This window comes from Triticum urartu, unplaced genomic scaffold (assembly GCF_056163025.1).
Source record: "Triticum urartu cultivar PI428250 unplaced genomic scaffold, HENAU_Tu73 scaffold1, whole genome shotgun sequence".
Taxonomy (NCBI): Eukaryota; Viridiplantae; Streptophyta; class Magnoliopsida; order Poales; family Poaceae; genus Triticum; species Triticum urartu.
The window spans coordinates 6018390-6030958 of record NW_028259461.1 but is presented as its reverse complement, the minus strand read 5'-3'; positions in this window follow the sequence as shown (position 1 = coordinate 6030958).

Here is a 12569-nt window from a genome sequence, read left to right as displayed (position 1 = left end):
ATTTTTTCTGGGTCTAGAACCTGTAATTATTGAAATTGACTGGGCTTGAAATTGCTTTTCGTTCTCATAGTTACGAAACGGTAAGAAAGATAAAATACGAGCCTGTTTTATAGCAAGAGTAATTAATCGTTGTTGTTTCAAGGTTAATCTATTTATTCGTCTCGATAATATTTTTCCTTGTTCACTAATAAATCTATTAATTAAACTCATGTTTCTATAATCAATTCGATCTCCCGGGCCAATCCGGGGACGCCTACGAAAAGGTTGTTTAGATTTACGAAAAGGTTGCTTGAATTTACGAAAAGTTTGCTTGGATTTACGAAAGGGTTGCTTGGATTTATTAAAAGTTTGCTTGGATTTACTAAAGGGTTGCTTAGATTTAAGAAAAGGTTGTTTAGATGTATACATGATTTATTCCTTATTTAAAATTTGAAAATTTGAAAATTCACTTCTTTATTTTATTAATTTAGGATCCAGAAGAAGTAGTTTTTCTTTGATCCATATCTTATTTGATTCATATTATAGTATATGAATACCCTCTATACATATGAAATAATATCTACCGGAAATCAGATGAGTTGATTTGTATTTTGTATTCTATACTATGTTTTCTTTATATATTAAATATGAAGTTCTTACTCTTTCTGTTGTTTGGAAAGATCAAACACACGATGTTCCTATTTCTTTATTTCGTGATGAGTCGTATGCTTGCGACAATAACGACAAAATTTTTTGAATTCTAATTGTCCGGGTGTATTGTGGCGATTCTTTTGAGTACTATATCTAGAAATCCCCGTCGATTCCTCATTGGCACCTTTTCGAACACAACTGATGCATTCCAAAATAACTCTGATTCTAACATCTTTTCCCTTGGCCATGAACCTCCTTTTCTTTTTGGATTGACTTAACTTAATTCTTCTACTTATTCTTTTATTCTTCTATTTTGAATCCGAAGAAGAAGAATAAAATTCATTAGAATAATTTTTTTTTATTCTTTAATTAAGTAATAAAAAATAGAGAAATAATTAAAGAATACAATCCTTGTCGAATTAGCAAAGATTTTGGTTCGAAATCCTTTCATTTAATTAGCCAGCCCCGCCTTTTCTATGCTCTGATTTCTGAGGCCTTATTTAGCTTGGGTACCCCTTTAAATTGAATTTCTATTTTCAAAAATGGGGTTTACCAAATTTTTAATGACTCTGAGGTTCAACCCAATCCATCTTTTCTTTCTTTTTCCTTCCGATACTAAAAAAAGATTGAAAAGGATCAAATTTTGTCATATCACGAAGAAATCTATCCCTCCCATAGCAATAACTAGAATTAAAAAAAAGGGAATGACAAAGCATCTGGGAATAAACGATTAATTTCTATCAATAAACCTGCTAAAGCACCAAACCATAGAGTACTTAGCACGGGTGCTACAGAGAGATATGTTTTTATATCCCGCATTGAAAATCCTCCTTCCTTGTTGGAATACATATATGATCATAAACTCTTGCCCAAGATTGTTATGCTATATATAAAATGAACCATATCGACGAAATTTTCCTATCCCTAAAAAAGAAAAAGATGACCCCTTCTTCCTATATATTACCAAGGAAAAGTAATCCTTCTTTTATAGGCGAAATTATATTGGATTTTATATGTATATAATTCCTTAATTATATGAGACCAAAAAGAAGAAATGACACGAGGGTTCTATATATAGATAGAGAAAGAAAGAAGAAGAAAATTATGATGTGGAAAAGAAGACAGGAATTGTGTACAATGGCATTGTACAACAATTTAATTTGGAAAAGGGATGTAGCGCAGCTTGGTAGCGCGTTTGTTTTGGGTACAAAATGTCACAGGTTCAAATCCTGTCATCCCTACCTATTACTTCTTTCTTCTTTATAGGCAGTAGCGACGAGATCAATTAAAGTAAAGTGGGTATAACTTGAATTTGTGGAGACTATACGTACGTGAGATACATTAGGAATAGAAAAAGATTTTCTTTTTGAATGAATGAAAGCGCTCTTAGTTCAGTTCGGTAGAACGCGGGTCTCCAAAACCCGATGTCGTAGGTTCAAATCCTACAGAGCGTGATTCCATCTATTTTATGTCGAAGCAGAGTAAAATAACTTAACAAAATTGAATTGTAACTCCAATTTCAATTTGACCTCCTCTCTGGTCTGGAGGAGGTCAATCAAAAAAAAAAAATGACTCAATCAAAGATCCAACTGATCCCCACGCCTGTATTGCAAATACGCAGTCACGAATAATCCCGCTAAAGTAATAGGAATTAGGCCTAAGACGATTCCAAATAGAAAAACTTCAATCATTTCGATTTGTTCGAGGGGATAAAAAAAGAGGTACGATCTATCCCTAAATAGTACTCTAAATTATCCACGAATCTCAATGACCAAGAAAAGAATTCCTAATTAGTCTGGAAAAGAGTCGTAGAATGCCAGGAATCCCAAAGAAAGATTTTTCTTTTCTGAATTATAATTATTCAGTCAATTCAAATAAGGCGTATCTTGTTCAAGCCAATAAATAGAGCTGGGGTTATAGTTAAAGCAGCCAGTAGAAAACCAAAATAACTAGTTAAAGTAAGCATGAAAGAGTTAAATTCCATTTATTTTTTTTTACTACACTACATATGTTGGTAAAGCATTTACCTAAGTTATGGAAAATTCATAATTCATCAGTTATTTTAGATAATACTAAAAAACAAGATAGAGTAAGATACAGAAGTGTAAAAGAAAGTGGATTCATCAGATGATACATGAGTCCCTAATTCCGAATCAAGAGATTTGTTGTGGAATTTGTCAATTGAGTAAAGTAATAATATTAAGAACTAGATCATCTAACCCCATTGAATGAAAAAAAGAAATTCAATTTTCAGGGAAATTTTTGAATAAGAGATAAATAAACAATTGAATTTGAAAAAAAAAACTTCTTTCTATTTTGGATAATTTCTTTTTCAATAGGACCCTCTTTTTGGAGTGAACGATCGAATATTCCCCTATTCCTTCTTATTTTAACTGATTGTATTCCATATGGAATAAGAGGAGAACAAAAGCATTCCACGACCTGCCAAGGGGCTGTTAAAAAAAAAAAAAAAAGAAAGCTCTTCCTTGAATTTACTTTATTTTTATTCCTTTTTCGAACTCCAACCAAAGTAGATTCGAAGACGAGTCACTTCAATTATCCTTTTAAGTTCTATTCTATCTTCTGTCTTTCCCTATTTCATCTCGTAAAGTTCCGCGCTCGCAGTTTGGTCAAGAAAGTTAGACCTAATCCAACAAACAATACAAGGATGAATTACGAATTATGAAAGGATAGATTTCACATATACTTGTCCTTGTATTGTGTCAGTATGAGAATATCCTTCCTAAATTATTTATCCAAACCTATTGATCATTAACTTAGATTTTCCCAAGATTTTGGCTGCTATTCCGAATTACTCTATTATTCCGAAGCCAATGAAAAGTAAGTAGAACCTACAAAAATGGGGTTTTCTATTGATGCCTTGAATAACATATAGCTTACCTATAGACAAAAAAAAAATAAAAAAGTAATTATGTTTCGGAACCAGGCAAAACCAGATTGCTGTGCCATAGGAAGGATAGCTATACTAATTCGGTATACTCAAAATACACCTTTGGTACAAAATTGACAATCTCACAAGGATGAAATATCAGTAATTTTCTATTTACTGGTCGATCCCATCTTTTACGGAATCAATTCCTTTTTTGAATGTACAAAAATTTTGGGAGTTCAGCATGTCTGGAAGCACGGGAGAACGTTCTTTTGCTGATATTATTACCAGTATTCGATACTGGGTTATTCATAGCATTACTATACCTTCCCTATTCATTGCGGGTTGGTTATTTGTCAGTACGGGTTTAGCTTATGACGTGTTTGGAAGTCCTAGGCCAAACGAGTATTTCACGGAAAGCCGACAAGGAATTCCGTTAATAACCGACCGTTTTGATTCTTTAGAACAACTCGATGAATTTAGTAGATCCTTTTAGGAGGCCCTCAATGACCATAGATCGAACCTATCCTATTTTTACAGTGCGATGGCTGGCTATTCACGGACTAGCTGTACCTACTGTTTTTTTCTTGGGATCAATATCAGCAATGCAGTTCATCCAACGATAAAACAAATTCCAACTATAGAACTATGACACAATCAAACCCGAATGAACAAAATGTTGAATTGAATCGTACCAGTCTATACTGGGGTTTATTACTCATTTTTGTACTTGCTGTTTTATTTTCCAATGTACTTCTTCAATTGAGAGAAAGAAAGAGACTAATAAGAATTCTCTTATCCCATTTGGAAGGATACCATCCTTATAACTACCCATGACTGTTTTTGTCTCTAGCATGACCAATTGATAAAATGTGGAGGAAAGTAGGGGAAATGGCCGATACTACTGGAAGAATTCCTCTTTGGCTGATAGGTACTGTAGCTGGTATTGCTGTGATTGGTTTAGTAGGTGTTTTCTTTTATGGTTCATATTCTGGATTGGGTTCATCTCTATAGTAATCGGAGGGACCAGATTGTAAACATGAAAAAGTAGGAGCTTAGCGGGTCCTTACCCCCCTTTATCTGATTAGAGCGGAAAGGACCCGCGGAATTTTTATTTTACTCTTATAACGCGAATTGAATCTATTCGATTCACTCTTATGAAGCAACAAGAAAAAGAGATCACTCGAGGATCCAATATCTTATTCCACGAAGGAAGTATCCTGAAAATCCTTGATTTAGTTTCGAGTAATAAACTAATAAAACCTTAATCAAAACTATTCAACTAGCCTAAAAATAAAAAAACCTTCAATGGAAGAGTTTACTTTTTTTTTGCAAAATTTCTGTAAATTTGAAGTTGAACTTAATTAAACAAGCCAAGCAATTTGCTCACAATCACAAGAAATTTTTCCCCCGCCATATTTTCTTCCCCTCTGTTTGTCCACTACCTCGGCTAAACCTAAGCAAAAGAAAAAGAGGTCCAAGAGACAGACCCGAATAAAGAAGAAATAGTAATCTTTGACGAATTAGGAAGAAAAAGGATTCTTATTTTGATACAAGAAGAATCGGCACAAGAAAAAGGCTTTTTCTTGTGCCGAATAGACGATTAAGAAGACCTGCAATCCCTCCGAAAAAGAAGAAATTTTAATTTGATTGTTCTCGCCTTTGCCTTGGATTCTCTTCTTTTGCATGGGATATAAATAAGGAATTCCAGACATCTCATAAACAAAAAGCAGTCTAAACAAAAAAAGGATTTCCAAAATAGATCATAGATAATTCTAGCAATTGCCAATAAATCGAGGCTTTTTACCAACTTGATGGTAAGAAATCCCGGGACCTAGAAATTCATTTCGTACAATTGAACCTTTTCAAACTGTTTCTTTTTGAGAACCAAAAAAACTTGTGCCAAAATAACGGATGCGAAGAAGAACAAAAGGCCTTGGACACGTAATGGATCCTGAAGCACGATTTCTGCGTCCCCCTGACCAAAACCTCCCACATTAGGATTGCTTGTTAATGGTTGATCAAGCTTGATGGATTCCCCCTCTGAAACAAGAAGTTCTGGTCCGGGAGGTATAATATCAATCACTTGGCGTCCATCTGATGCATCAACTATGGATATTTCATACCCCCCCTTTTCTTTACGTAGTATTTTTCTTACTATACCTGTTGACGTAGCATTATAGACTGTATTGTTACTCTTGCTACCATCAGGATAGATCTGTCCTCTTCCTCGGTTTCCCCCTACATATATGGGATATTTTAAGAAATGAGCATCTTTCTTCGTAGCAGGATCAGGGGAAAGAATGGGAAAGACAATTTCACTATATTTCTTACCGGGAACAGGGCCTATCACAAGAATGTTTTTTTTATCGGGACGATAACTCTGAAAAGCAAGATTTCCTATCTTTTCTTTTAACTCAGGGGAAATACGATCGGGCGGCGCTAATTCGAATCCCTCGGGCAAAATAAGAACAGCACCTACATTCAACCCTCCCTTTTTTCCATTAGCAAGAACTTGTTTCAATTGCATATCATAAGGAATTCGAAGAACTGCTTCAAATACAGTATCGGGAAGCACAGCTTGGGGAACTTCAATATCGACGGGCTTGCTAGCTAAATGGCAATTGGCACATACAATTCGTCCAGTTGCTTCTCGTGGGTTTTCATAACCCTGCTGCGCAAAAATGGGATATGCATTTGAAATAGATGTCCGAGTTATTACGTATATCATGATCGATACAGAAATCGATCGAGTTATCTGTTCCTTTACCCAAGAAAAAGTATTTCTATTTTCCATGTCCAATCGCAGATCCCAGAATTTCTACAATAAATTAGATAGGTAGCTAAGCTAATCTAGTTCCCTATACACGAATCTGTTGTCATTCTACTGCAACAGTTGTACTGCAATGATGAATACCTTAAAGTAGGTATAAATAGAAAGAATTTTGCTAAAATGGAAAAGGGCTTTCTTTCTAAAAAAAGATGCTTGCTAATTTGATTAATATTAATATCGGGAGATCAAATGAATTTATGCTTCACTAATTGAATGATAAATGACTACAAGCGAAGGAGATAGACGATTTAAACAAAAAAAGACCCAAAATTTCAAACATGTATCTAGAATTACTGGAAAACTACAAACAAAAATAGTGAAAATAAGCTCGTTAGGAGCCCATCCAAAATCGTTGTAGACCCAACGAATTACTAGTTCCCAACCACGGGTGGAGTGAAATCCAACAAAAAAATCAGTAACTAAAAGAATAAAAAAAGCTTTTATTGAGTCATTTAAATTATAGAAGAATTCCTGAACCCAAGAATTCAAAATGACAAGTTCCTCTTTACCCAGAAAAAAAGAACCACTTAGAATAGCCAAACAGATTATATTTGTCGAGAAATGCAAAATGGTATGGAGATGATCCTCATTATTTATTTTGACCCATTGTATTATTTCCTTGTGTATTCCTGTAGGAGGTTTTTGTACATGTGTCTTTAGTTTCCCTTTTATCATCTCGTCCAAGAGAGAAAGTTCTTCTAATTCTATGAATCTTTCTAGAATCCTTTTCTCTTGAATATCAGTTAAGAGAGTTTCGGATTGCCTGGTATTCCACCAATTCTTAATCCAAAGTTCCAGACATTTGTTAAATGAGGAAGAGACCCCCCAAGGCAAAAGTACGATAAATACAAGATATAGTAAAGAAGGCAATGCTTTCTTTTTTTTCATTTTTGATCTGTAAATGGAGTTGTTAATGAATATGCTTCATTCGCTGACTCTATTCCATTCCCTGACTCTATATGATGATATTTCTATTTCATGATATTTCTATTTCTTTGAAGCAAAAACTCTATAGGTTTGATACCCTGTATCTATTCTTCTTTTTTGTATATTAGTTATTAGTGGAATTTCAGTGCATTGGGTTCTTTCTTAGATCTAGATGGAATGAAATAGTGAAATAGAATAAAAAAAAAGCCCTTTCGGATGAAAAAGGAAGAATAGTATGCGATATATCTAACTTGGATAAAAAAAAATTAAAAGCAAATTTCTCTTATCCTCGTTTGTTCCTTCCTTTAGATAAATACTTAAAAATCCCCTTACAATAACAAATCCAATTTAGAAGGGACTTCCTCCCTGTGTTGAGAAAACTTTTCTTCTTCCAATTCTTCTTTTCTTCATTCAACTCAGTTCAAAAAAGATACCTCAAAATACTTCAATTGGTACGCGCAAGAAATAGGCCAATTCGGCAGCTTTTTGTTCAATTTCTCGTGGAGTAAAAAATTTATCATCAGTACGAGTCAAGGGAATGATCCCCTGGCCCCGGATTTCCATATAAAGAATACGACGAGGATAAAGACCCTCTTTAACCTGAATTCTAATTGATTGGATATCCCGCATAAGGAATCGAAGGAAGACGCGACGTTTTATTCCAGGGAATCCCCAACGAAAAATGCACACTATTCCCCTTTTCTATCGAATCGGTCATAACCACTACCTACATTCCACAAAATAGTACACCACAAGTAGGAGCTAATGAATAGGCCTGCGATTCCGTAGAAAGACATCACGACCCCCTGCGGAAAAAAAAGAATTTCTTGAGATGGAAGTATAGATATAATATTCTTACCAAGATAACTGGAAATCCCAACCGATAAGAATCCTAGTGAACCTAGAAAAAGAATACAGGCCCAGAAAAAATTACCCCTTTTTCGAGAACCTTTTAGAAGTTCTACCCATATGTGTTCTGATCGCCAATTCATATTAGATATACTAAATCCAGCAGCGGTCGATTGAAATTGAGAGAATAAGCTAAATAATTTTGACTTTACTTTTTTTGATTCTGAAATCGCCTTCAGCAACTAGTACTCCTGTGAAATAATAGGTTAGATACATTGACTTTCTATTCAAAAAATATTCGTTGATTCAATTAAAATAAATAAAATAAAACTCGCTATACCTGGCTCTGCATATTCATGCATTTATGCTCGTAGCCTATATCCGCATCCATAACCGTTTTTCATTTGTGTGTAGAAAGTGTGTGTAGAAAAAGCCACATACCCTACCATATTATATTACTTACACTAAAAAATACTAGACAATCTTATTTTTTTGCACATAAAGAAATAAAGAAGTCATTGCAATTGCCGGAAATACTAAGCCTACTAAAGGCACGAAAATAGAAGGTAAGTTTAAATCCGTCATGGAATAGGTGTCTCAATTCAAATTTACTATTTCTATCTAGTCGAAAAATATCTTAAGATTCTTATGATATAATTAAGTATATCTATTATAAGGAATATTGACTATTGTATTGTATTTTTTATTTTTAGTTTGAAAAATATTCTGTAAAAAAAATGAAAGGATAATAAGAAAATTCCAAAAAAGGAGAACTAATTAAAAAGATTTTATTTTGATTTTCCCATCCTCATGGCCTTTCTATCTTTCTAATCTAATTTGAAATTGGATTCAAAAGAAAGCGGTTAGAATTTACTTCCTGCATACATACTTCTCTAGAAGCGCATACAATAATGCGTGGTAAAGGCGGAAAAATAGTATATTCAATCAAAATCAAAGGGCAAATTATCTTACCTACTATAGATCCCCTACTACCCTCTTAGACTTTAAAAGGCGATATACCACCCAAAGAAAGGGTATGAAAATGCCGGGTGGAGTTAGCTTTTCGACGAAGACCTGTCCCGTGCAGCGAAGCCCTGTTAGTAAGACCCCCCGCAATAATGGATTATAGAAGAATATTATTCCAAATACTCCTCTGGACGCATATAGTAGCATTGCGATTCCGAATCTTTTTTATTTATGAATATGAACAGAAAAAATTCATTGTATCGTTGGGTCGGAGCGGAGGTTTGGTCCAGAAAAATTAGAAACAAAACGTCTACTCTACCGCATTGAAGTCTATAGCGCTGTATTTCCACGAAAGTATAATTCTTACCATCAGGATACGATCCTTTCTTTTGAACTAAACGTCTCTACGATGGGTCCAGGTTCTATGTCCAATCCCAAATCAAGGATTTCTCGCTCTTGATCGGAGTCATAAACTAAAAAAAAACTACCTTTTTATCCTTTTTCTCAAGGTTATAGAAAACTTCCTTATCTAGTTCTAGCATTTTGAAAAAAAAAAAATGCTTCTTTTTTTACACACAGTTCGAGTCACTTGTTGACTCACGATTACGCCTGTTAAAAGTTTCAAACGTCCTCTTTTTTGAAATTGAAAGAGAGTCCTATAAAAAGGTCTAACTTCCAAACTATGTCTTTTTTCATTCATTCTCCTTTAGTTTTTTTCTCTATCTAGAAGTGGAATAGAATAACCCGGTTGAAGGGTAATGATCATACGTCTGTAATGCATTGTATGGCCCAGAATAGGTCCTATTCTTCTACCTTTTCCAGGTAGTCGATGGCTATTCACAGCTACCACCTTAACACCAAAGAAGAGTTCGACCCAATGCCTTTATTTCTGTCTTAGTGAATCCCGATTCGACATTAAAAGTATATTGATTCTTTCCCAATAAACGAAGACTTTTTTCTGTAAATACTGCGTATTTGATTCCATTATCATTATCATATGATAATACTATATTTTATTATTTTATTATTTTATTTGTATTTCTTTATTGTATTATACCTTAATATATATATTCTAGATATATAGAATAGACGAATCTCAATTTGTCAAGTCTCATGATCATATCATGATCTATTTTTATTCGGCTCAATCTTTTTTTTCTAAAAAAGATTGAGCCGAGTTTAATTGCAATCAATTAGAAGAATAAAGAAGAATTACTGCATTTCATAACTGATTTTTTTCTCTTTTTATTTCGTTTCTTTTTTATTTATACCTTCTTTATCTTTAGTTTTATCTAGTTAATCAATAGTATCTACCGGCTCGAACTCGAATTTGATCGCCTTCCATACTTCACAAGCTGCGGCTAGTTCAGGACTCCATTTGCAAGCTGCTCGGATAATTTCATTACCTTCGCGAGCAAGATCGCGCCCTTCGTTACGAGCTTGTACACAGGCTTCTAAAGCCACTCGATTAGCTGCTGCACCAGGTGCATTTCCCAAGGATGTCCTAAAGTTCCTCCACCAAATTGTAATACAGAATCGTCCCCAAAGATTTCGGTCAGAGCTGGCATATGCCAAACATGAATACCACCTGAAGCTACCGGTATAACACCTGGCATGGATACCCAGTCCTGAGTGAAAAAGATACCGCGAGCACGATCTTTTTCAATAAAATCATCGCGCAATAAATCAACAAAACCTAAAGTCATTTCGCGTTCCCCTTCTAACTTACCTACTACTGTACCGGAGTGGATATGATCTCCCCCAGACATACGCAATGCTTTAGCTAATACACGGAAATGCATACCATGATTTTTCTGTCTATCAATAACTGCATGCATTGCACGGTGAATGTGAAGAAGTAGGCCATTGTCGCGGCAATAATGAGCCAAAGTAGTATTTGCGGTGAATCCCCAGTTAAGTAGTCATGCATTACAATAGGAACCCCTAATTCTCTTGCAAATACAGCTCTCTTAATCATTTCTTCACATGTACCCGCAGTCGCATTCAAGTAATGCCCCTTGATTTCACCGGTTTCGGCCTGTGATTTATAAATAGCTTCGGCACAAAAGACAAAACGGTCTCTCCAGCGCATAAATGGTTGTGAGTTTACGTTTTCATCATCTTTGGTAAAATCAAGTCCACCACGTAGACACTCATAACACGCTCTACCATAATTTTTTGCGGATAATCCCAATTTTGGTTTAATAGTACATCCCAATAAAGGACGACCGTACTTGTTCAACTTATCTCTTTCAACTTGGATACCATGAGGCGGGCCTTGGAAAGTTTTTGAATAAGTAGGGGGAATTCGTAGATCCTCCAAACGTAGAGCACGTAGGGCTTTGAAACCAAATACGTTACCTACAATGGAAGTAAACATGTTAGTAACGGAACCCTCTTCAAATAGGTCTAATGGATAAGCTACATAACAGATCCATTGGTTGTCTTCCCCAGCAACAGGCTCGATGTGATAGCATCGTCCTTTGTAACGATCAAGACTGGTAAGTCCATCAGTCCAAACAGTTGTCCATGTACCAGTAGAAGATTCGGCAGCTACTGCAGCCCCTGCTTCTTCGGGCGGAACCCCAGGCTGAGGACTTACTCGGAATGCTGCCAAGATATCAGTATCCTTAGTTTCATACTCTGGGGTGTAGTAAGTCAATTTATAATCTTTAACACAGCTTGAAATCCAACACCTGCTTTAGTTTCTGTTTGTGGTGACATAAGTCCCTCCCTATAACTCTTGAATTAAGAATTCTCACAATAACAGGGTCTACTCGATGTTAATTAGGCGTAAATGAAACTTTAGCAAAAATCTCGTAAAACAAAAAGGATATTCAATTAATATAATATCAACTCATTAAAGAAAATTGAGGGCATGCTTAGGTTAATGAATATGTTTCATTCATATATAATGCGTACACCCTGTGTATGTTCTATCCTATAGGAATTCCAATATAGGAATTCGATAGGAATTGAGTTGTTGTTATGGTAAGTTAACACGGTTCGTTATTAAACCATGGATTTGATTTACCAAATCCATAATTATTGTATACTCTTTGATAGATATAGCGCAACCCAAATTAATTCCTAATCCTTATTTTACAAGTTCTTAATAGTTCTCTTTTCTTATTTTGAATGCAAATACCTAACTAAATACTAATAAAATTCTTTGTTGACAGCAATCTATGCTTCACAGTAGTATATATTTTGTATATCGAAGTCCTAGATAGGAAAGTAGAGTAGGCACAGATCCTCCACAAAAGGCAAAATGTATATGAAAAAAAAGATTGATTGAACTTTCCAATGGACTCATTCCATGAGTAAACGATTGAATGGGATTCGCTTGGGCAACGAAATCAAGTCCTGGTCCCCTTTTCTCTCTTATTGAATTAACTAATTCATTTCCTTTTTACTTTTGGATTTTTTTGATTTGATTTGGCATTATTCAACAATAAAAAAAGAAAAATTTCG